The sequence below is a fragment of the Triticum urartu genome, chromosome 3A (assembly GCF_056163025.1).
Source record: "Triticum urartu cultivar PI428250 chromosome 3A, HENAU_Tu73, whole genome shotgun sequence".
Lineage (NCBI taxonomy): Eukaryota > Viridiplantae > Streptophyta > Magnoliopsida > Poales > Poaceae > Triticum > Triticum urartu.
In genome coordinates, this window is record NC_141875.1 from 362,029,136 (window position 1) to 362,035,135 (window position 6,000).

The 6,000-nt window shown below is 38.1% G+C and overlaps 1 pseudogene; it reads right to left on the bottom strand.

Moving 5' to 3' along the window:
- LOC147979707 (uncharacterized) overlaps window positions 1–4,969 on the bottom strand; it is a 54,053-nt pseudogene extending 49,084 nt beyond the window's left edge.
- Between the last annotated feature and the right edge of the window lie 1,031 nt (window positions 4,970–6,000).

The window sequence follows — 6,000 nt, forward strand, 5'->3', positions numbered from 1 at the left end:
CGACCCCTAAAGGAAAGGAAAGAAATAAAACTATTTACACGGGAAAGCTCCCAACAAGCAAAAGAAGAACGAGAAAACTTTTTGGGTTTTCTTTTTAATTACTACTACTACAACATGAAAAGTAAACTAACTAAAAGCTACAACTAATTTTTTATATTTATCTTAATGTTTATCAAACACACAAGAAGAAAGCATAAAAAGGGAAATAAACTAGCATGGATATTACAATGAAAAAGTATGAGCACCGACAACTAGCATGAGTGTGTGAACAGGAATGTAATGTCAGTGAGAGATACGTACTCCCCCAAGCTTAGGCTTTTGGCCTAAGTTGGTTTATGGCCACGGCTAGCCTAGCGGATATCCAAAGTTGTAGCTGGGGTCGTATTGAGAAGGACTCCCCTGGTGCCACTGGTTGGCGGTCTCTTCCGGATTCCACTGATAGACAGACTGCCGGTGGGGATCAAATTGTGGTTCCGTCTCTGGCTCTGGAGCTGATGTGGGGTTTTGGTAGGCGTGAATGGCCTCCGGCGGAACAAGGTACTTGCCTGCAGATAAGTCAAACAAGGAAGGAGCAGGCAAAGTAATAGTCTCAGGGTGATTTTTATCAAATATCAGCTTGTACTTAAGCATCTTTTCCTTATTCTCAACGATAAAATCATGTGCTACCATACTCTTATAGTCTAGAAAAACAGGAGGCAGCAACTTTTCTTCTTTCTCATAATGCCGAATAGGTATGTTAAAATGTGCAGCGAGGCGCGAGGCAAAGATACCTCCCAAGATGGGGCCCTTAGTACGGTTAGGATTTAACCTCTTTGAAACAATAGCACCCATACTAAATGTGTCATCACGGAACAAGGCATGGCACAAAATAACAATATCAGGGGCACTAAGGTTGCCACAGTTTCCGTGACCAATTAAGCATCTACTAGCAAATATTGCAAAGTAACGTAAAACAGGAAAATGTATGCTAGTAGTTCTTGCATCAGAAACTTTCCTCGTTTCCCCTACAGCAATTGTATCAATAAACCCTTCCACATCGTCACGATGTGGTTCCTCTATGATTCCCTCAAAAGGTATCAAAGAAACTCGACAAAAATCACGACGTGACATCTCCTTATGCTCATCATATAAATAAAATTCCACCGTAGGTGGTGAGCTCCTAGCATGGAAATGAAAGTTTTGCACCAAGATATTGGTGAGTAAGAGATACTGTTCGCGTTGGTTGTGGAGGAAGGCCGTGAGGCCTGCATTCTCAGCCAATTCATAGAAATCATCATAAATCCCGGCTGCTCTCAAGAAATCATCACAAGGCCATTCGCACGGCCGAACCTCTGCAGTACGAGGGAGATTATACTTGGGCTTCTTGTTCTCTTCACTTTGTTTATCCTTCGAGCTCTGGCTCGATGAGCCCCTCAAAAATCTCTTCATCGTTTTCTGAAATTTTTAGTAACTCAAAAATAAAAGTGAACCAAACTCAACAATATTTATAGCAACTACTCCTACAAGTGCCTAGAGGCACTATCATGCATTAAAACTACTTTTGACCACATAAATTTGACATGCAAGCTCAAGAACAGGGTCACCTAAGCAGGAAAAAAATGCAATAAATAAAGCACTAGAACAAAAACTAATTGGACCATTGGAGGAGTCACATACCAAAGAACAATCCCCCAAAGCAGTTTTGTGAATGGAGTTTTGAGCTAGGAGATCGAAAATGGCAACAAGATGAGCTAGAACTCGAGTTTGAGCTGGTTGGTGAAGTTTCTGGGAGGAAGAAGGAGTGTGTGGTAGCTGGAATAAGTGGAGGGGGGCCACCATGGGCCCACGAGGCAGGGGGCGCGCCCAGGGGGGTGGGCATGCCCTGGACCCTCATGGCCAGGTGCTTGCTCCCCTGGTGTGTTCTCAGTGCCATATATTCTCAAATATCCTAGAAAAAAATCATATTTAAATTTCAGGGCATTTGGAGAACTTTTATTTTCAGGGTAATTTTTTATTGCGTGGATGATTTAGAAAACAGACAGAAAAATACTATTTTTCTTTGTTTAATATAAATAACGTAAAGTAAAAGGAGGGTACAGAGAGTTGTGTTTTCTAACTTCATCCATATCATGCTCATCAAAAGGAATCCACTAACAAGGTTGATCAGGTCTTGTTTACAAGCTCATTTCGAATAGCATGAAACCGGAGAATTTTCGAATAACACTAGGTTCCTCAACGGGGATATGCATGTCCCCAATAATAAGAATATCATATTTCTTTTTGACAGTAGGAAGAGGAAATTCAAAACCTCCAATAGTAATTGTTGAAATTTTTCCAATAGAATTGATACTATGGACTTGAGGTTGTTTCCTTGGAAAATGTACCGTATGCTCATCACCATTAACATGAAAAGTGACATTGCCTTTTTTGCAATCAATAATAGCCCCTACAGTATTCAAGAAGGGTCTTCCAAGAATAATGGACATACTATCATCCTCGGGAATATCAAGAAGAACAAAGTCCATTAGAATAGTAATGTTTGCAACCACAACAAGCACATCCTCACAAATACCGATAGGTATAGCAGTTGATTTGTCAACCATTTGCAAAGATATTTCAGTAGGTGTCAACTTATTCAAATCAAGTCTACGATATAAACAGAGAGGCATAACACTAACAGCGGCTCCAAGATCACATAAAGCAGTTCTAACATAATTTCTTTTAATGAAGCATGGTATAGTTGGTACTCTAGGATCTCCAAGTTTCTTTGGTATTCCACCCTTAAAAGTATAATTACCAAGCATGGTGGAAATTTCAGCTTCCGAAATCTTTCTTTTATTAGTAACTATTTCCTTCATATATTTAGCATAAGGATTCTTTTTAAGCATATTAGTTAAACACATATGCAAAAAGATAGGCCTAATCATTTCAGCAAAGCGCTCAAAATCCTCATCATCCTTTTTCTTGGATGGTTTAGGAGGAAAAGGCATGGGTTTCTGAACCCATGGTTCTCTTTCTTTACCATGTTTCCTAGCAACAAAGTCTCTCTTATCATAATGTTGATTCTTTGATTGTGGGTTATCAAGATCAACAATAGGTTCAATTTCTACATCATTATTATTGCTAGGTTGAGCATCAACATGAACATCATCATTAACATTATCACTAGGTTCATGTTCATTAACAGGTTGTGTTTCAGCATCAGAAATAAAATATCATTAGGATTATCAGGTGTGTCTACAACAGGTTCAGTAGAAGCATGCAATGTCCTATCATTTTTCTTTTGCTTCGTTTTAAAAAGATTAGGTACATCTACATTAGCTCTCTGAGAATCTTGATCAATTCTCTTAGGATGGCCCTCAGGATACAAAGGTTCCTGAGTCACTTTACCTCCTCTAGTTGCAACTCTAACAACAAAGTCATTATTCTTAATATTCAATTCATTGAGCAAATCATTCTGAGCTTTAAGTACTTGTTCTACTTGAGTGGTAACCATAGAAGCATGTTTACTAATAAGTTTAAGTTCACATTTAACATTAGCCATATAATCACTCAAGTATTCAATCATGTAAGAATTGTGTTTCAATTGTCTACCAACATAAGCATTAAAATCTTCTTGCTTAACCATAAAGTTATCAAATTCATCCAAACATTGGCTAGCAAACTTAGCAGGAGGGATTTCAGCTTTATCATATCTATAGAGAGAATTTACCTTTACTACCTGTGTCGGGTTATCGAGACCGTGTGTTTCTTCAATAAGTGATGAATTAAGACCATGTATTTCTTCAACAGGAGGTAAATTCTTAACATCTTCAGCTTTTATACCTTTTTCTTTCATAGATTTCTTTGCCTCTTGCATATCTTCAGGACTGAGAAATAGATTACCCCTTCTCTTCGGAGTTGGCTTACGAATTGGTTCAAGAAGTGTCCAATTATTTTCATTGGTCAACATATTATTCAATAGAATTTCAGCGCTATCAACTGTTCTTTCCCTGAAAACACAACCAGCACAACTATCCAGGTAATCTCTAGAAGCATCGGTTAGTCCATTATAAAAGATATCAAGTATTTCATTTTTCTTGAGAGGATGATCAAGCAAAGCATTAAGTAATTGGAGAAGCCTCCCCCAAGCTTGTGGGAGACTCTATTCTTCAATTTGCACAAAATTATATATTTCCCTTAAAGCAGCTTGTTTCTTATGAGCGGGGAAATATTTAGCAAAGAAGTAGTAAATCATATCCTGGGGACTACGCACACAGCCAGGATCAAGAGAATTAAACCATATCTTAGCATCACCCTTTAATGAGAATGGAAATAATTTAAGGATATAATAGCAGCGAGTTTTCTCATCATTAGTAAACAGGGTAGCTATATCATTTAATTTAGTAAGATGTGCCACAACAGTTTCAGATTTATAGCCATAGAAGGGATCAGATTCAACCAAAGTAATTAACTCAGGATCAACTGAGAAATCATAATCCTTATCAGTAATAAAGATAGGTGAAGTAGCATAAGTAGGATCATATTTCATTCTAGCATTTAGAGATTTTTCTTTAAGCTTAGCTAATAATTTCTTAAGATCACTTCTCTCATTGCAAGCAAGAAAGTCTCTAGCAGTTTCTTCATCCATAACATAACCCTCAGGAACAACAGGCAATTCATATCTAGGGGGAGAATCTTCATCATCACTTTCATCAATATTATCAGTTTCAATAATTTCATTCTCTCTAGCCCTAGTGAGTTGTTCATCAAGAAATTCACCTAGTGGCACAGTATTATCAAACATAGAAGTAGTTTCATCATAAGTATCATGCATCGCAGAAGTGGCATCATCAACAACATGCGACATATCAGAATTAATAGCAGGTGTAGGTGTCGCAAGTTTACTCAAAACAGAAGGTGAATCAAGTGCAGAGCTAGATGTCAGTTCCTTACCTCCCCTCGTAGTTGAGGGAAAAATCTTGGTTCTTGGATCCTTCAAGTTCTTCATAATGATAAGCAGATATAAATCCCAAGTGACTCAAATAATAGAGCTATTCTCCCCGGCAATGGCGCCACAAAATGTTCTTCATAACGCACAAGTATAGGGGATCGCAACAGTTTTCGAAGGTAGAGTATTTAACCCAAATTTATTGATTCAACACAAGGGGAGCCAAAGAATATTCTCAAATATTAGCAGTTGAGTTGTCAATTCAACCACACCTAGAAACTTAATATCTACAGGAAGGTATTTAGTAGCAAAGTAATATGATAGTAGTGGTAACTGTGGCAAAAGGAAATGGTAGCAAAAGTAATATTTTTGGGTTTTGTAGTGATTGTAACAGTAGAAATGGAAAAGTAAATAAGCGAAGAACAATATATGAAAAGCTCGTAGGCATTGGATCGGTGATGGAGAATTATGCCGGATGCGATCGATCATGTAACAGTCATAACCTAGGGTGACACAGAACTAGCTCCAGTTCATCAATGTAATGTAGGCATGTATTCCGAATATAGTCATACGTGCTTATGGAAAAGAACTTGCATGACATATTTTGTCCTACCCTCCCGTGGCAGTGGGGTCGTATTGGAAACTAAGGGATATTAAGGCCTCCTTTTAATAGAGTACCGGACCAAAGCATTAACACATAGTGAATACATGAAGTCCTCAAACTACTGTCATCACCAGTAAGTATCCCGATTATTGTCACTTTGGGGTTAACGGATCATAACACATAATAGGTGACTATAGACTTACAAGATAGGATCAAGAACTCTCATATATTGATGAAAACATAATAGGTTCAGATCTAAAATCATGGCACTCGGGCCCTAGTGACAAGCATTAAGCATAACAAAGTCATAGCAACATCAATCTCACAACATAGTGGATACTAGGGATCAAACCCTAACAAAATGTAACACCCTCGATGCGACTATATCTCCCACGTGTCGAGGCACGACTTAGAGGCATAATCGCATTGAAGGCATATGTCTCAAGTGAGGTAATCTTCACACAACCCATGTAATATAATAAGGGAA